Consider the following 20,560-nt stretch of genomic DNA (forward strand, 5'->3'; position numbering starts at 1 on the left):
CTGAAATTTACAATGCCCCAGGGGGTAGAAGTGCTACTTTCTAGTACATACCCCATGAAATAGGCTAAAACCTCTTTTCTTTACCTTGGCATACATCTGGCTTCGAATGTAGCTGCCACCGCGATCCTTGGCTATAAGAACTTACATAAGCCGGTTAGCATGGACCTTACACAATGGCGCCTCTCCCATCTCTATTAGCTAGGCATTGTGGCAGCCATAAAAATGACTGCACTCCTGAGAATTATTTTTCTCTTCCAGGCCATCCCGGCTGATCCGTCGGTTGGGATCATCAGTAAGCTGCACAAGGCGTTATATGGATTTGTGTGGGCAGACTAACGTCCGCATATAAGCGAAGAGTTGAGCTACAGACCGCCTAAGGCAGGGGGATTAGGACTTCCAAATCTCCAATGATAATATCAGGCGGCACAACTCCGCCTCCTGGCAGAGTGATCGAGATTGGAATCAGAGAAACCTTGGTTGTTCATGGACCACGTCATCGCGGGGATGCATTTGTGGAAGGTCCCATTTCTGAGGCACTCATTGATGAACCAGCACATGATTGGGAAATATGAAACACTGCTGCAGGTGTAGGTAGATGTGCCCACATTGTTCAGAATTTCTTTTCATGAGTACATGTGACTGAAGTTATGAAATTGCCAAACATGTATATAAATAATTTAATTTAACATATGTCTTGGAGTTTATGTCCCAGCCCCAGTAAAGAAACAACTCTACCACATCCAGGAAACCATACGTAGGCCACAACAGTTATTAATCAAGTGTGAACACTGTCATCATCCTCAAAGTATGAGACACAATACACTGATCTCTGAAAACATTGTGGTGTGTAATGTTTGCATTGACTGTTAAACAAACATGTTGTACTGAAAACACTCATGTAAGCCAAATAACTTTTGATTAAAAAAAAACAGATTGAAATCACTAGATGATGCATTAGGCCCAAACTGTATGCTAATGCCTGAAAACAGCAACCTCAATAGATCAGTGTGAGATATCTGACAACTCAATGGTTGAAAGATTCTTTTCACTGGTAACAATTCACCACCTCATTTGTACTTGCATGTATGACAAAAAGTAATTACATGATAGTGGACAGTACACCTGTATGTGTAGCACAGTGTCTGTCAAATCAGTGATCATCTTGCATGTATGCCAAACAGTGTAACAGCCAGGGCCAGCTTTAGGGCGGTGCGAGTGGTGCTGCTGCACCGGGTGCTGACCTGGACTGGAGAGACGCTGACCTCGGGGGTGCTGTGTTTAGCAATAACTTATGAAACTTGCAATTTAAAAGCACCTGCTGAAAAGTTCCTTGTGCGTCCAGTCAGGAAACAATTAAAATGTCAAGATACCTCTTGTGATTAATGTTCCTGCTAGATAGAAAGATCAGAGGTTTGTACAGTGGCAGTTTTGAGTCACTATAAAGTAGCACAGAGGGTTAATATGCGTCCTTCAACTAACAGAACTATATTGTCTGTGGATAGCTGAGTGAATTAGTAAATCCAGCCTTTACAAGTGCTTTAAAACAAATGAAATGTATGTGAAAGGGGGGCTATGGAGAGATGAGGGGCACATTTGCTGAGTGGTAGTGAGTAAATCTGAGGAGGTGGTCATGGGGTGGGGAGGCACCAAAAAAGACTGTCGCAAAGGGCGCTACCAGCCCTAAATCCAGCCCTGGTCAGAGCACGTCTCATACTGTTGGCAAAGGGTCAATCAGGACACAGAATAATTTGTATATAGATGTGGGGCCATTATCTGTATTGACCATTCTCCCAATCCACCCCTACTCACTGTGCAGCTGACAAAGCATATTATCTGCAGCTGTGGGTTAGTACTTCTCACCAACACACTCATACGGATGCCCAGCTGAGTCACATTCATGTCCTAAAAAGGACCTTTTATATTTTGGAGGGGACTTCCAGAGTAAACAAGTACTACTTCAGGAGTCAGGATGTTTTTGTGGGGCCAATTACACTACTGGCTAAGAATGTTAACTAAACTAATACTAGTGTGCTGCATATTGCAGGATATATGTGGAGGGCATAATCTCCCTTGGCCCAATGACAATGGGGAGGGAAGAACAGGACAATGAGCTTGGGGAAGATGAGGAGCAAACACAAAGTGTACCATAAATAGCAGCAACATTGCTGATGTACCATATACTAGAAATGTGTGTGGTACATATGTGAATGACTCTCACAATGTCAGAAGAGTATGACAACAATAATCATTGTACCAATGTAAACAACACATATAAGCACAACAAGTATGTAGTCAATTTTCCTGCCCAGTACCAATGTGAGAAAGGCATCCTTTTAGCATGTTCACCCAAATGTTGATGACCGATTCTGGTGGTGACTGACCCTTGCTGTACCCTGGGTCTGCTAAGCAGGCCCAGAGCCACTCCTCTGAATAAAAGGTACATGGTAAGGTGGTACAGTTACAATTGCCAATGACAGACACCTATAATTCCCTAGAATATAATAGGCAGGGAGGTTTAGAGGCCCAGTACATTTCCTGCACTGGGGTGTGCACTGCTTTGTTGCCTGCTGTCATTTCAGAAGTCAGCCCTGCCTTGCAGACTGCCTTCAAAAAATTAATTGTGCGCAAATTAGACTTTGGAATAAAATGTACTGCCAAGGTGTAAATCTACCTTAATCTTATATACAATTCACAAATAAGGTCTCTCCTAGGTGCCCCAGGGATGGTGTGCCATGTAACTATAATCAGGTACATTTAAAAAGATGTGTGATTTGCCCTGATTAGGGGAACATTGCGCATCAAAGTTTATTCACATAGTAGAATAGTAGCTCTATAGGCTAACATGGAAATATATGACTTAAGCCCAAATATTGCTAAGAAGGAGCTACCTGTGTCATGACAGGACTCCAAAGACTGGCAATGAGAAATCCAACAACTTGCCACTGTTGACTTCACCATAAATAATACGAGAAAGAAGTAACAAGACTTCCTTTCCTGTAAGCCAAAACCAACCTGCTAGTGGTCTCCCCTAGAATGGCAAGTCATATAGATATTAGCCTAGGTACCACAGGCCGATGGTGCTTTCTCATGGACCATGTGGTGGCACAAGCCTCTTAACCATATCCATGAGGCCTTGCACAGTCCAGCTGTGTGGCACATCATTTACTCATAGCCATGGAGGTACAGAATGCACCCCAAGAAATTTAGAAGTGTCACTCAGTGTAGTGTGTGTATTGGAGGGACATTGTTGGTGCATCAGTACTGTACAACTCACATGGATAACCTAGATGGATAATGTAAACATGTGGATGCCAACATGGGGTTATATAACGGGCTCACATATCCACACAATCTTCTGCCATTGTGTATCACAGTTCTTTCAACACCTTCGTGCAAATATACCATCCATGGCCCAGTCCATCATGGCCAATGTGAGCTGCATAATGCAGGACACATTGAAGCAGATGGTCCAAGGTCACATCCATTGATACATGCTTGACTATATGCTACTGTGGATGTCCGACAAGCTTGAGACTGAGCCCGGTCCTCGTGAGTCCCATTACCTGTCACAATGTTAAAATACTTGGCCATGTGCATATCCATTGCTGTGCACAATCAACACCACCTTGATGCAGAGTGTAGTAATGTTTTGATGTATGCCTCCTTGCTGTCCTTAGTACGTCAGAGGTCACACAAAGGCATGCATGGTGTGTTAACATTGCACTCTCAGCATGAGTGAAAATCATATGCACCACAAATCATGTGGAATCTCTTAGTCAGGGCACCTTCACATGCTACCCTATTTGGAAACTGCACCTTACGTTGAACAGTATCCTCACCAAGTTCTATGTGGCCAGGGGCAAAGTCAGTCTCCGGAGGTGACCTGGCAGTGTGTCCCCTGATGGGACCCCTGTAGTTGGGGAAGATGGTCAAATTGCACCATTCATACATCCCTTCACATGTGTGTCTAAGCTATCCCAACTCTTGCCTGCATGGGACACTGTGCCCCCGCTCCCCCACCCCCATCCCCAATGCTGCCTGAAAGCCTGCTGCCTGCACCATGGGACACAACACATATTGGCAGATGTCTGTGCTGTCTTAGATATGGGTGTTCTGACCACAGTCCAGGGCAAGTCTACAGCATACCTGGGGCTAATCTAAGCAATGGGTTCCAATACATAGTTGGCACATGGTGCATCCATTCTAAGGTGTGCTGTTACCAAAACATAGGAATTGTGCCCTATGCATTGTCTGATCCTAGTAATGCATGTACTTTCACCTATGTACACTCCCAATAACACATTGGGCACATAGAAAGACAGGAAGGTGGTAAACCCAACTATTAAGAGGCAACACAAAAAACCCTCTAACTTTCTAACATGCATTCCACATCACACTACATAAACTCACATATATCACTCATTGTGTCCAAAAAATAGACGCATTGTCCCAATGCATGTCTATTCAGCCATTGCGTAAGACAAAAATGACGCTTCCCACCCAACGCGCCAGAATGTCCTCATGGTTCTTTGTCTTTCCTCCTCTGAAAACCAACCATTGTCGTGAAGCATGAAAACAACTACGCATATGCTGAAAACATGCTACATCTGCCCAGGAAATGATGCAATGGCTCAGACATGCTGCAAACCAGGAAATATGAAGTTGCTTCCGCTTTTTCTTCAACTCACAGCCCTTGTGTCTGTGATTGGGAGAGGTTGTATTGCGCTGTTGGTGGAGAGACGAGTGTTGTTTTTTGAGTCTGTTCTGCTGTCTGCTGTCCCTGTTGTGTCGATGACGTCAGATTTATCCTTTGTATATGTATTTTGTGTCATATTTTACTGTGTAGAGTCAGGTGTTTGTCTTTGGGGTAGATTAGTTCCTAGGGGTAGTTGGGGGTAAGTTTGGTTTTTTTAGGTTGTTCTTGTGCATCTGAGGGGGACATGTCAGGGAAGGAAAGGGCCAAGAATATGAGTGTGCAGGAGTTTGGGGATTTCCTCTGGCTGGTGATCCACTACCTGCCGAACATGGTAGCCACAGGAGGATGTTTAATCCAGGGCTACACAACAGAGGCATGCAAGCTGTGGTGGGAGAAGGTCCGCTTCCACATGCATCGGGTCTTCAAGGTCGAGTGGCCACCCACCAGCTAAAAAATCACTGGGCAGACATCATAAGCAGGGAACGTGACCTCCTGGACAACCTCGGGATAGAAGTCGGTGGAACTGTTGGTAAGTACACATTCTTTGGGAATGGGTGTGCCACAGGACCATCACCGAAAATCATGTTCTTCCAGGTCTGAGGGGCTTGTGAATAAGGCCCTCAGTGTACTAAGACAGAGGTCAACATTTCACACTTGGAGCTGCAGTTGAATTGGTCACTCATGTGGTGTGATGCCCCATACTTAATGTTAGATGAATCAACATTGCTATCCCCTGTCAACTTTCCAGATCGGCAATGTATGCTGGACCAGAGGAATGTCTGTGCAGCATTGTCATATAGCAAGACAATTCCCACTCCATCATGCTGGCCATTATAGTCTCCTAAATGTACTGCAAACAGTATAATACAATGAACAGCATTACCCATTGCCATCCCAAGATCCCTGTGCAGATGAGATGTAGGGAATGTATGCACAGACCCATCAAATGGTTGTGCTGAGTGCTGGTGGGCAGCAAGGTGACATGAATATCGGACACATATGTACAAGCAATGGGCTGCATAGTGGGACACATGCAGTTACTCGGGGAGTATGCAAGAAGTTGTGGCGCAGCCCACCATGTACTTACAGGAGTTGATATAGGACTTGTTTCATACATCTCTGTGTGCTGTGAGTGAGATATCCACCTTCCAATATCACATATGCTTCCTGACACACGTAGGTTCTATGTAGTAATGTGTCCTGATATGTGTTCATGCCTTACTAGACAAATAATGTTGTGAAACAATACATGTAACTTTCAGTCTCTGCTCAAATAACTTTGGCTAATGCCAATGAAATCAAGGACATTGCAGGATGTAAAAGGGACACTGATGATCAATTCAACATGATGAGTGTGCCATACCATGGTCACAAAGCGGCATTGTTCCAAACAATACTCACTGCTGACATAGTCATACCAAGATGTCCCAAGATGAGCATTACTATCATGCAACATTAGCTTATCCTTGGTACCGTGACCATAATAAGTTGGGAAATGATGGATATTGTGCAGATGTATGTTCACTATGACCTTCAAGATGTATGTGGGATTTGTGCAGTGCAACATGTGATGTCTGAAGATGGTATTTACCTGGCATGGTTGATGTTCATTTACCAAGTTAACCTTTGTATGACACATTTATTTTTATTACACAGGGAACATGACCCCAGACCACAAGAACAAGCATGAGCTGAGGGAAGAAAGGTATTGCCAAATCCAAAAAGTGTGCAAGGCCTAGAAGAAGATGGCAAAGACCCTTGAAAAGAAAAAAGCAAGGAAAGCTATGTATTTCTGGAATGGGCACAAGACATGGACTTTAGAAGCAGCAGTTATTTGCACAAGTCTGAATTTGAGGGTACTCATACTAGCATGAATTCTTTCTTACACACTGTCTTACATTTGAAATGCGCAAATGCAAATGGAGAGAACGACTATAGGTAATAACATTGGTTCTACTATTCTGTGTACCTCTAAGTCTTCCAATAAAAATGGAATCTTACTTGTTTGGGTAGGCCTAGTGCCTGTGACAGGAAATGGCCCAGAACTCAGTTGACCCATTACATTTTTTCAACTGAAAACTGTCACGTTTTTTGCAAAGTGACTAGCTGTGAATTTTGGGCTCTAGCTCAGCTGACATTTAGGGTGTCTAAATGGCTTTCCGCACCCCTGTAGGTTGGGGGTGTAGGATATTATCTGGTCCAAAAGGGTTTGTATTGGCTGTCGTAATGCCTATGAAATGACTCTACACGTTTTTCTGCCTTAACACCTTTTTGTTGTAAGAGTCACTTAGTATTTCTTTGGATGGCGTTTTAAAATAATACTCTGAATGTCAGGTTCTTCCTTGGACAACTTCTTTAGGGATAACCCGTTGTTTCTCTTTCTTGTCTCGCAGGGTTGTGCTGGAGAACGTCACCTCAAGAACAGAAAAAGATAGTGGATTGTCAGGTAAGTGCACTTTCTGTTTTCTTAAATAGGGTAGGGTAGTGAGGGACCACCAGACAGGCCACCAAGATAGTGCTCACAACAAAGGGGAGGAATAGGTGCTCATGCTCTCTCCTGTTTCGGATTTGTTCTTAAGGGCGGTGGCTATCCATGCTGTATGTTATGCCTTGCTCCTGTCTCTGTCCCCTTTTTCCCCTGCTTTGGGTCCTCCCCCTTTTTCCCAGTCCCAAAAAGGAACTGTACCTTGTATATCCACATTCCTCTTGGAACGTGGCTAGGATCTGGCGCCCGTAGTCTCTCTTGGGTTGGTACTCGGTCTCTCGAGTCCTTGTCCTCTGCTCTCTGGCCAATGTGTCCTTCTTCTTCTCTCATCCCCTCCTTGCTTTTTTTTTCTGGGGTCTCCTTTTTTTTGCTCCTCCCTTTTTCTCTTTTCTCGTCCTCTCCGCTGTCTGCTGTCCTCCTGTCTCACCGCTTGTCCTCTTCACTGTGTGCTGTCCTCCTGTCTCGCCGCTTACCCACCTCTCCTTCTGTATCCTCTTCTCTGCTCTTGTTCTGGACGTCATAGCAACTTCCGGGTGGGACAGGTTGGACGGCTCCAGACTTGCCGCTACGTCCTCGTCTTTACATCTGCTGACAGCCTCACATGGGGGCATAAATACTGCTTCCAATTATTTTGGTGTGATGGGGGCTTTTGCATGCCCGTTTTGGGCAGCCCCCACCTCTACATATTATTAAACAATATCCCTGTGCTTAGAGGACTATTGCTCCCACCAGCTCTACGGGTGGGTGAGGAAGTAAGACTGAACTGGCCCAAAAAATGGAAGAGGAGACTAAAGCTCTTTCTCAAGGGGCCGCTCCCCCATCCCTGGTGACTAGTGGATGGATCCCTGAATGGGGATGGCCCCCCTTGGGCGAGCCTCAAGCAGGATTGTAGGAGGCTGGCCTGGTTTGTAGTGGGTACCAGAGGTACTTACACCTTATACCATGTCCAGTTATCCCTTATTAGTGAAATTTAGTCAGTGTTTAGAAGCCAGGCTCTCTAGGGGTAGTGTGGGCGAGCAGCCAAGGCTGAACTAGGAGTCATACAAAGCTCATGCACTACCACTGTACTCACACAGTACTTACACATGAAAGAAAATACTCAGTGTTACAAAAATAAAGGTACTTTATTTTGGTGACTCAAATGCCAAAAATACCTTGGAGACTATACTCCATTAGGAGGTAAGTAATATATACAGTATATATACTAGAATGCAGTAATAGCTGTAAAAACAGTTATAAAACAGTGCAAGTAGTGAAAATCACAATAGATAGGAATGGGCCTAGGGGGAACACAAACCATATACTAAAATAGTGGAATGCAAAATGCGGTTTCCCACCTAGGCAACTGTAGTGTGTAGCGGGGCGCTGGGAGTGTAAAAAAACACCAAAGGTAAGTAATAGAACCCACCCCAGAGCCAAGGAAAGGAGGAGTAAATCACAGTAAGTTTCCTAAAACACACAGGAACACGTGATAGAAAATTTTGCAAGACCCAGAAGAGACTGCAAGACACCAATGATGGATTTCTGGACCCAAAGACCTGTGGAAGGAGACCAAGTCCAAGAAACACTGAAGAGTCCAGGGAGAATAGGAGCCCCTGCTAACCCGGATGATGGTGCAAAAGAAGAACCACCAGTGAAGAAGAAAGTCAGTACTGCACCCAAGAAGATGGATGCGGGTTCCTAGTTGGTGCAGATGATGTGCCATGCCAGATGGATGATTGCAGTCTGGTTTGCGTCGCTGGATTTCGCCAACAGGCCTTGGCACATGCAAAACATGCACTTAGATGGTGCTGCTAGGGACCAGGAGGGACCTGGTGGCCTCTACCCAGGAGGGGGAGGCAGAGGGAGCTTTCAGCAACTCAGAGAGCCCTCAGAAAACCAGGCAGCGCACACAGGAGTCCCACAGCACAGGGACAAAGATGGTGCAAAAGGAGGCCCGGGCAGCACTACATAAAGGGATCCCACGCCGCCGGAGAACACCTCAGGAAGCTGTGCGTCACAGGATAGAGTGCTGAGGGCCGGAACTGCACAGTGCATGAAGAACCTTGTGGAAGGATGCCAACAAGCCTTGGCAACTGTTGTTGTGTAGCCATTTTAGCTTCAGCTCCATGCACGATATTTTAACACACTAGGCCAAGCTGCTGTGCACTCTAACCTATATATATTTTATTCAGCTTTATTTTATTGTTACAGTAGCCACTTTTACGTTCTTGTTTTATTTTCTGTCTATCTACTTGTTTTTGCCTAAGCCAGCAAAATGTTCTCAAATAAGACATTCTTGCTCACTGTGCTTCTTCCAAGGCTACAGCACGTACATTGCCGGCAAACGTGGTATAAGTTTAGTCTCCGACATTCGTAGAAAACACACATTCTTACATAGGGACATTTTCTCAGAACATCAGCTGTTTTATTATAAAACACTTCTTTGTCTCTTAACACATTAGAGGGAGATTCCAGCTACAGAACCACAACTGCATGCTGATTGCCGAATGCTTTGCTACAGATGCTAACGCAGACTGCAGGCCTTTGCTCAGGTATGGGGGATGATGTCTTCCCAGGGGAACCTGAAGGGCAGAATTAGAGCTTAACGTGCTGTGCTCCATTATAGCTTAGGAAGTAATTAGTCTATCAACCGTAGTGACAATATGATAGCATTATGTCTATGCTTCACTCTCCTCGTTGCCATTTTAATATTGTCATGCTGTGTTGTCCTGATTACTGCAGCTTATGCTTTGCAATCTAAGATGCAGTCATTTTAGTAAAATCATTATTAAAACATATACTGCCTCTGTTTGTCATTTATATATGAGACTAAGGTAACTGAGAGAAACAGATGAGACCTGAGTGACCACGGCTTCACTGAGAAACCAATTATGTCATGCGCTCGGCTGCCCAGTCATCTCTGCCCTTGGGAGGAGATGAGGCACTACTAGCTGGCCGGAGCAAACCCCGGGTTGGAACGACAGGTGTCACCTGCATTGTGTTAGACTCAGTCTCCCACACTGTGAGCGTTTCTGCTGCTCAAGATCCAGTAGACTCATTAGAATAATGAGAGCCTACGCAACACTGCAAAACACACAGTGCACGGGGTGCTGTCTTGCGTGGGGAGGCAAGCTCTTACTTCCACCAAAGTTGGACAGCTGGACCTTAGGACTGTCGGGACCACTTCAGTCTACCACCCATGTTGCTGGATCCACTGAATTCTTCAGGAGAGGGGACCCAAGTCAGCGGTCGTCGCTGCAGAGGGGTGCCTGCTGAAGAAGGGAAGTGACTCCTTCACTTCAAGGGAGATTCCTTCATTCTTCTGGTGCAAACTGAAGACTAGCTGTCCTCTGAGGATGCACAACCTGAAAACAGTTGCAGTTGTTGGCAGGAGCTGAAGATACAATGTTGCAGAAGTCGTCTTTGCTTCTTGATTGCAGTTTGTAGAGTTCCTAGAGGGTCCAGATGCAGTTTTGTCAGTAGAAAATGAAGTAAAGGATGCAGAGGATTCCTGTTGGAGTCTTGCAATCCGAATCTGAGGAAACACCCAGAGGAGAGACCCTAAATAGCCCTGAAAGGGGGATTGCTCAGATACACAGGTAAGCACCTATCAGGGGAGGGCTCTGACGCCACCTGCTGGCACTGGCCACTCAGATGTTCCCAGAGTACCCCACCACCTTGGAATCCAAGATGGCAAAACCCAGGGACACACTCTGGAGGATTTCTGGGTACCAACCCTGGGGCGGCGATGGACAGGGGAGGGGTCACTCTCCTTTCCTTTGTTCATTTTCATGGATTATGCGAGGAGGGAACCATCTGTGCCCTTCAAAGCATTTCCGGAGGCTCTGGGAGGCTACCCCACCCATGCCTGTAACACCTATTTCCAAAGGGAGAGGGTGTAACACCCCTCTCCCAAAGGAAATTCTTTGTTCTGCCTTCCTGGGCTCGAGCTGCTTGAGCAACAGGAGGGCAGAAACCTGTCTGTGAGGTGGCAGCAGCTGGGGCTTCCTGGAAAACTCAGAAAGCTGGGATGGCAGTACTGGGGGTCCACTGTGGAGCCCCCAGAGTGCATGGAATTATACAACCAATGTTAGAATCAGAATTGGGGTATAATTCCAAGATGTTAGACACCTTACACGGCCATATTCAAAGTTACCATTGTGACTCTGGACACAGGTATTGACCTATGTCCAGTGCATGTGTAGAATGGCGTTCCCGCACTCACGAAGTCTGGGAAAATGATCCTGGACGATGTGAGGGCACCTCTGCTAGTGCAGGGGTACCCTCACACACAGTTACTCTGCACCCAGTCTTCATGGTTGGAAGGCCTGGTATATGGGTGACTTATAAGTGACCTGGTGCAGTGTGAATGGTTGTGAAATGGTGCATGCACCATTTCACACAGGCTGCAATGACAGTCCTGTAGAAGCCTTTGCATGGGCTCCCTAAGTGTGGCAAAAGTAATTCTGCAGCCCAGAGGGATCCCCTGGAACCCTGATGCCCTTCGAACCTACGCACCATATACTGGGGACTTATAAGAGGGCACCAGTATGCAGATTATGAGTTGAATACTGTGTTAGCAATATCCAACAAACAAATTTAAGAGAGCATAGGCACTAGGGTCCTGGTTAGCAGGATCCCAGTGACACAGTCAAACACACTGACAAACAGGCCACTACTTTCTCACAGGGATCTACAAGGGAGGGGTACCATTGAAAAGGGGAGATTCCAGTAAAACCTCTCCCGTCTGTCTCAGTGCTTGGGGAGCTGAGATAGCCCCCTGAGCACTGAGGCAGGGAAAGTGAAATGAGACAGTCGGTCATTTCAGTTTTCTTTTTTGTGAAATGATGTCAGTGCATCGTGCACTGCTCGTCATTTCACTGAAAACCAAAAAAAGCCCCAGGAGGTAGGGAACTTGTTCCCCAACTCCCGAGGCTGTTTTTCAGGAAGGAAATACCACTGGTGCCTGCACCAGAGGGATTTCCTGCTTGTGTGCCAAGGATGGAATGGTTCCATCCTCAGCACATGAGCACAGTGGTTGAGGACATAACCGTTCCGTCCTCAGCACAGAAGGAGTTAAGGGACGTGGGAGGCTGTTTTTTATGATGTGGCATTAAATGTATGGTATAAGTTAGGTAAAGTTGACATGAAGTGAGACATACGTGTCTCCACGCCTGATAGGGTGTATAAAGTAATGCTACAGTTAGAAAGAGACATTGAGCTCAAAATAGACGCAATCTTTTGGGATTGCGCAGTAAACATGTATGATGTTTTGTTGGCAGAACAAGATTGGCCACCTGAATTTTTCCGTACCTGCCCATAAGGATGTAGGAGGCTGGCCTGGCTTGTAGTGGGTACCAAGGGGTACTTACACTCTGTACCAGGTCCAGTTATCCCTTATTAGTGTAGAAGAGGTGTTTCTAGCAGCTTTGGCTGATAGAAGGTAACTATAGCAGAGCAGCTTAGGCTGAACTAGGAGACATGCAAAGCTCCTACTATACCACCGGTGTCATATGCACAATATCATAAGAAAACACAATACACAAATATACTAAAAATAAAGGTACTTTATTTTTACGACAATATGCCAAAAGTATCTCTGTGATTACCCTCAGTATGAGGATGCCAAATATACACACGATATATGTACACAATACCAAAAATATGCAGTAATAGCAAAAGGAAGTAATGCAAGCAGTGTAAAGTTACAATAGATTGCAATAGGAGCACATAGGTATAGGGGCAACACAAACCATATCCTCCAGAAGAGGAATGCGAACCACGAATGGACCCCAAACCTATGTGAGCTTGTAGAGGGTCGCTGGGACTGTAAGAAAACAGTGAGGGTTAGAAAAATAGCCCACCCCAAGACCCTGTAAGGTAGATGTCAAGTGCACCTACAACCCCTAGAGAGCACAGAAGTCGTGATAGGGGGATTCTGCAAGGAAGACCAACACCAACAAAGCAACAACAGTGGATTTCCGAACCTGAGTACCTGTGAAACAAGGGGACCAAGTCCAAGAGTCGCGACAGTGTCGAGAGTGGGCAGATGCCCAGGAAATGCCAGCTGAGGGTGCGAGGAAGCTGCCACTGGATGGAAGAAGCTTGCAAGAACGAAGAGGACTAGGATCTTCCCCTTTGGAGGATGGATGTCCCACGTCGTGCAGAAGCTTGCAGAGGTGTTCCCACACAGAAAGACTGCAAACAAGCCTTGCTAGCTGCAAGGGTCGCGGTCAGGGTTTTTGGATGCTGCTGTGGCCCAGGAGGGACCAGGATGTCGCCACTTGGATGAGGAGACAGAGGGGGCGCCCAGCAAGTCAGGGAACCCTCACAGAAGCAGGCAGCACCCGCAGAAGTCCACCCGAAGTCAGAAAAGGGAGTCCCACGACGCTGGAGGACAACTCAGAAGGTTGTGCACTGCAGGTTAGAGTGTCGGGGACCCAGGCTTGGCTGTGCACGTAGGAAATCCTGGAAGAATGCACAGGAGCTGGAGCAGCTGCAAATCACGGGGTACCCAGCAATGCAGTCTAGCGTGGGGAGGCAAGGACTTACCTCCACCAAACTTGGACTGAAGAATCACTGGACTGTGGGAGTCACTTGGATAGAGTTGCTGAGTTCCAGGGACCATGCTCGTCGTGCTGAGAGGGGACCCAGAGGACCGGTGATGCAGTCTTTTGTTGCCTGCGGTTGCAGGAGGAAGATTCCGTTGACCCACGGGAGATTTCTTCAGAGCTCCTGGTGCAAGAAGGTGGCAGGCTACCCCCAGAGCATGCACCACCAGGAAACAAGCAAGAAAGCCGGCAGGATGAAGCGATACAAGGTTGCAGTAGTCGTCTTTGCTACTTTGTTGCAGTTTTGCAGGTGTCCTGAGCAGTCAGCGGTCGATCCTTTGGCAGAAGGTGAAGAGGGAGATGCAGAGGAACTCCGGTGAGCTCTTGCATTCGGTATCTGAAGAATTCCCCAAAGCAGAGACCCTAAATAGCCAGAAAAGGAGGTTTGGCTACCTAGGAAGGAGGATAGGCTAGTAAAAATGGTAAGAGCCTATCAGAAGGAGTCTCTGACGTCACCTGCTGGCCCTGGCCACTCGGAGCAGTCCAGTGTGCCAGCACACCTCTGAATCCAAGATGGCAGAAGTCTGGGGCACGCTGGAGGAGCTCTGGGCACCTCCCGTGGGAGGTGCAGGTCAGGGGAGTGGTCACTCCCCTTTCCTTTGTCCAGTTTCGCGCCAGAGCAGGGCTGGGGGATCCCTGAACCGGTGTAGACTGGCTTATGCAGAGATGGGCACCATGGGCTACTCCTCACCAGCCCTGACACCTTTTTCCAAAGGGAGAGGGTCCTTTGTTCTGCCTTCCTGGGCCAAGCCTGGCTGGACCCCAGAAGGGCAGAAACCTGTCTGACGGTTGGCAGCAGCAGCAGCTGCAGTGAAACCCCGGGAAAGGCAGTTTGGCAGTACCCGGGTCTGGGCTAGAGACTCGGGGGATCATGGAATTGTCTCCCCAATGCCAGAATGGCATTGGGTTGAGAATTCCATGATCTTAGACATGTTATATGGCCATTTTCAGAGTTACCATTGTGACGCTATACATAGGTAGTGACCTATGTATAGTGCACGCGTGAAATGGTGTCCCTGCACTCACAAAGTCCGGGGAATTTGCCCTAAACGATGTGGGGGCACCTTAGCTAGTGCCAGGGTGCCCACACACTAAGTAACTTTGCACCCAACCTTCACCAGGTGAAGGTTAGACATATAGGTGACTTATAAGTTACTTCAGTGCTGTGGTAAATGGCTCTGAAATAACTTGGATGTTATTTCACTCAGGCTGCACTGGCAGGCATGTGTAAGAATTGTCAGATCTCCCTATGGGTGGCAAAAGAAATGCTGAAGCACATAGGGATCTCCTGGAACCCCAATACCATGGGTACCTCAGTACAATATACTAGGGAATTATAAGGGTGTTTCAGTATGCCAATGTGAATTGGTGAAATTGGTCACTAGCCTGTTAGTGACAATTTAGAAAGCAGAAAGAGCATAACCACTGAGGTTCTGGTTAGCAGAGCCTCAGTGAGACAGTTAGTCATCACACAGGGAACACATACAGGGCACACTTATGAGCACTGGGGCCCTGGCTGGCAGGGTCCCAGTGACACATACACTAAAACACATATATACAGTGAAATATGGGGGTAACATGCCAGGCAAGATGGTACTTTCCTACACAACCCCCCCCCCCCCAAACGAAGGACAATTAGACTAGCCATGACCTGATGAGTCTTCATTGTCTAAGTGGAAATATCTGGAGAGTCCATTTGCATTGGAGTGGGTACACCCATGTCTATGTTCCACTGTATAGTCCATTCCCTGTAGAGATATGGACCACCTCAACAATTTAGGGTTTTCACCTTTCATTTGTTTTAGCCAAAGTAGAGGTTTGTGGTCTGTCTGAACAATGAAGTGAGTCCCAAACAGGTATGGCCTCAACTTCTTCAGTGCCCAGACCACAGCAAAGGCCTCCCTCTCTATGGCAGACCAACGCTTTTCTCTAGGGGTCAACCTCCTGCTGATAAAAGCAACAGGCAGATCCTGGCCCTCAGAATTGAGTTGTGATAAGACTGCCCCTACCCTAATTCAGATGCATCAGTTTGAACAATGAATTTCTTGGAGTAACCTGGACTTTTTAGGACAAGTGCAGTGCACATGGCCTGTTTGAGCTCCTCAAAAGCTTTCTCATAGCTAGCTGTCCACAATACCTTTTTAGGCATCTTCTTGGAAGTGAGATCATTAAATGGGGCTCCAATGGAGCCATAGTTTTTAATGAATCGCCTGTAATACCCAGTGAGGCCTAAGAAGGCTCTCACCTGGGTCTGAGTTGTAGGGGGAACCCAATCCATGATTGTCTGGATTTTCCCCTGAAGTGGTGCAATCTGTTCTCCACCTACCAGGTGTCCCAGATAAACCACTTTCCCCTGCCCTATCTGGCACTTTGAAGCCTTGATAGTGAGGCCTGCCTTCTGCAGGGCCTCCAAAACTTTCCACAGGTGGACCAGGTGATCATCCCAGGTGGAGCTAAAGACAGCTATATCGTCCAGATATGCTGCACTAAATGCCTCCAACCCTTGCAGGACTGTATTCACCAACCTCTGAAAAGTGGCAGGTGCATTTTTCAAACCAAAGGGCATTACTGTGAAGTGGTAGTGCCATCCAATAGTCGAAAATGCAGTTTTTGCTTTAGCATCCTCTGATAACTTGATCTGCCAATACCCTGCAGTCAAATCAAAGGTGCTTAGATACTTGGCAGATGCCAGTGTATCTATGAGCTCATCTGCCCTGGGTATAGCGTGAGCATCAGTTTTTGTTACCTGGTTGAGACCTCTGTAATCTACACAAAACCTCATCTCTCTTTTCCCATGTTTTGAGTGAGGCTTTGGTACAAGCACCACAGGAGAGGCCCATGGGCTTTCAGAATGTTCAACCACTCCTAGTTCAAGCATTTTCTGAACTTCTTGTTTTATGCAGTCCCTGACATGGCCAGGCTGCCTATAGATTTTACTTTTGACAGGCATGCTGTCTCCAGTGTCTATTGTGTGTTCACACCAAGATGTGGTGCCTGGCACAGTTGAAAAGAGTTCAGAAAACTGACCAAGGAGATTTATGCAATTGTCCTTTTGCTCAGCAGTAAGACAGGCTGCCAAAACTACACCTTCCACTAGAGCATCCTCTTCTGTGGAAGAGAAGAGATCAGGGAGAGGGTCACTCTCGTCTTCCTGTCCCTCATCTGTTGCCATGAGCAGAGTGAGATCAGCCCTGTCATAGTAGGGTTTTAGGCGATTGACATGGAGCACCCTAAGGGGACTCCTGGCAGTGCCCAGGTCAACTAAGTAGGTGACCTCGCCCTTCTTTTCAACAATGAGATGGGGTCCACTCCATTTGTCTTGGAGTGCTCTTGGGGCCACAGACTCCAATACCTACACCTTCTGTCCTGGTTGGTACTTAATCAGAACAGCCTTCTGGTCATGCCATTGCTTTTGGAGCTCTTGGCTGGCCTGAAGGTTTTTACTGGCCTTTTTCATGTACTCCGCCATTCTGGATTTTAGGCCAAGTATATAGTCCACTATATCTTGCTTAGGAGCTTTTAAAGGTTGTTCCCAACCCTCCTTCACAAGTGTTAGAGGACCTCTTACAGGGTGTCCAAATATGAGTTCAAAGGGGCTGAAGCCCACTCCTTTCTGGGGGGGTACCTCCCTGTAAGCAAAAAGGAGGCAAGGTAACCGGACATCCCATCTCCTCCTGAGTTTTTCAGGGAGTCCCATTATCATTCCTTTGAGAGTTTTATTAAACCTCTCTACCAGTCCATTTGTATGTGGATGATAAGGTGTGGTGAATTTGTATGTTACACAACATTCCTTCCACTTGGCCTTCAAGTATGCAGACATAAAGTTTCTACCCCTGTCTGATACAACCTCTTTTGGAAAACCCACCCTGGAAAAGATTTCCAGGAGGGCTTTTGCTACTGCAGGTGCTGTAGTGGTCCTTAGAGGAATTGCTTCAGGATATCTTGTGGCATGGTCCACTACCACCAAGATAAACCTATTGCCTGAAGCAGTAGGAGGGTCAAGGGGGCCAACTATGTCAACCCCTACCCTTTCAAAGGGAACCCCAACCACAGGCAGTGGAATAAGGGGAGCCTTTGGAGTGCTACCAGTCTTGCCACTGGCTTGGCAGATCACGCAAGACTTACAAAAGTCTTTTGTGTCCTCTGACATCCTAGGCCTGTGAAACAGGGGGACAAGCCTTTCCCATGTTTTAATCTGACCCAAATGTCCAGCCAAAGGAATGTCATGTGCCAGAGTTAGGAGGAACTCTCTGTACTGCAGGGGAATGACCAATCTCCTGGCTGCTCCAGGTTTTGGGTCCCTTGCCTCTGTGTACAAGAGGATGCCCTCCCAGTAAACTCTATGTGAGTCACTGACATCCCCATTTTGCTGTTTGACAGCTTGCTGTCTGAGACCCTCTAATGTGGGACAGGATTGCTGTGCCACACTCAGCTCCTCCCTGGCAGGCCCCCCTCCACCCAAAAGCTCAGCAGTGTCCGCTGCCAGCTCTTCTGGTGAAGGTTCTGCACATGGGGGAAATTCTTCTTCCTCAGAAGTTGAATAATCTGTAGAGGGAGGGATAGTGGGTAGTGATTTACCCTTACAAACCCTAGCTTTAGGGAACACTTGGTCCATTGTTCCAGGATCCAAGTCACCCTGTCCTTTTTGCTTTTTGGCCTCAGCCCTTATCAAAGCAAAAATATGCCCAGGACTGCCCAGCATTGCTGTATGAGCCTACAACTCCACTTCTGCCCAAGCTGATGTCTCTAAATCGTTCTCTAGTAGACAGTCTACAGGTAAATCTGAGGCAACCACAACTTTCTTTGGACCAGTAAACCCCCCCAGTTGAGATTCACAACAGCCATGGGGTGGCTAAGAGTGTTGTTATGAGCGTCTGTCACTTGGTACTGGTGACCAAGTAGGTGTTGTTCAGGGTGTACCTGTTTCTCTATTACCATGGTAACACTGGCACCTGTGTCCCTGTAGGCCTGAACCTCAACACCATTGAGTAGGGGAAATTGCTTGTACTTATCCATATTAAGGGGCAAGCAACCAAGGTGGCCAAATCAATGGCACCTTCAGAGACTAGTACCGCCTCTGTGGTCTCCCTAACAAGACCAACCCCAACTAAATTACCAAAAGTGAGCCCAGCTACCCCCTTGTATTGGCTATTAGTAGGTTTGCTCCCACCACCACTGCTATTACTAAGGGCACTAGAGGTTGCAGTAGGGGTTGTGGTAGTGGGAGGTTTGGTGCGTTTCTTTGGACAACTGGCATCAGTTGTCCAATGGCCTTTTACTTTACATAAATAGCACCAAGGCTTTTTTACTTGATTAGAAGAGGATTTGGACCCACCACCCCCACCAGAGTGTTTTTGTGGGCCTGATGAAGACTCATTTTTAGATTTGTCCTCACCCTTGTCTGAAGACTTACCATCCTTCTTCTTGCCATCCTTGTCACCCCCTGTATGAACTTTTCTGTTCACTCTTGTTCTGACCCATTTGTCTGCCTTCTTACCCAATTCTTGGGGAGAGGTCAGATCTGAGTCCACTAGATATTGGTGTAACAAACCAGACACACAGTTATTCAGAATATGCTCTCTCAGGATTAGATTGTACAGGCTTTCATAGTCAGAAACTTTACTGCCATGTAACCACCCCTCCAAGGCCTGCACTGAATAGTCAACAAAGTCTACCCAGTCTTGTGAGTACTCTTTTCTGGTTTCTCTGAACTTAATCCTGTATTGTTCAGTGGTTGAGCCAAATCCATCCAAGAGTGCATCCTTCAAAACTGCAAAATTATTGGCACCACTTTCTCTAACAGTAAGGAGCCTACCCCTACCCTTTCCACTGAAAGATAGCCATAGGATAGCAGCCCACTGCCTTTGAGGGACCCCCTGTACCATACAGGCCCTCTCAAGTGCAGCAAACCACTTGTTAATGTCATCCCCCTCCTTGTAAGGGGGAACTATCTTGTGCAGATTCCTGGAATCATGCTCTCTCACAGGATTGCTATCAGGAATACTGATGCTGCCGCCATGGGGTCCTAACCCCAACTTCTGTCTCTCCTTCTTGAGATCTAGAGATTCCCTGTTTAGAGCCAGCTGTTGCTGTTTAAGCTTCGGTCTGGTCTCTTCCACTCTCAACTTATTGAGTTCCCTTTCTAACAATTTGTCTTGAGGGTGGGTGGGTTGGGAATGCTGGGATACAGAAGAAATATTGGATTCAACAGAGGGAGACCTGCCTCTAACAGCTTGCACTCTAACAACCTGGCCTTCAGGAACAAAAACATCCCTACTATGATGGGAGCTTCTATTACTACCAGCAATGATAGGTGGTCTGCTAAGGGGCAGATTAGGAAGAGAACCCTGTACCACTCCCTCAAGGGGCTCCCCTGAGTCAGAGTGTGAGCTATCTATCAACTTCTCAGATGAGGTGCCACCCTGGACCTTATCATTCTCAATAAGCATGTTAGACAGAAATTCTCCAGAGGGATTCTTTCCTACCACTAAACCTCTATCAATGCAGAGACTCCTTAGGCTCTTAAAGTTAAGATTGTCATATGTTGTATTGACCATTTTAAGAGAAGTGCCTACATCAGACATGATAGAAGAAGGTTTAGGGACAGTGAGAAGAGAGAAAAAGTTTCAGGACTTTTTAAAGAACAGAAAAAAAACATTTCTCAAACTTTTTGGAACTTTTTGAAAGTTTATGAGTACTTTTCAGCACTTAGCAGATAGTGGAAGAGAAGAAAAGCAAAACTTTTTGGTTAGGTGTAAATACACTGAACTTGTTTTGTATATTATT

Source organism: Pleurodeles waltl, chromosome 4_2 (assembly GCF_031143425.1).
Source record: "Pleurodeles waltl isolate 20211129_DDA chromosome 4_2, aPleWal1.hap1.20221129, whole genome shotgun sequence".
Lineage (NCBI taxonomy): Eukaryota > Metazoa > Chordata > Amphibia > Caudata > Salamandridae > Pleurodeles > Pleurodeles waltl.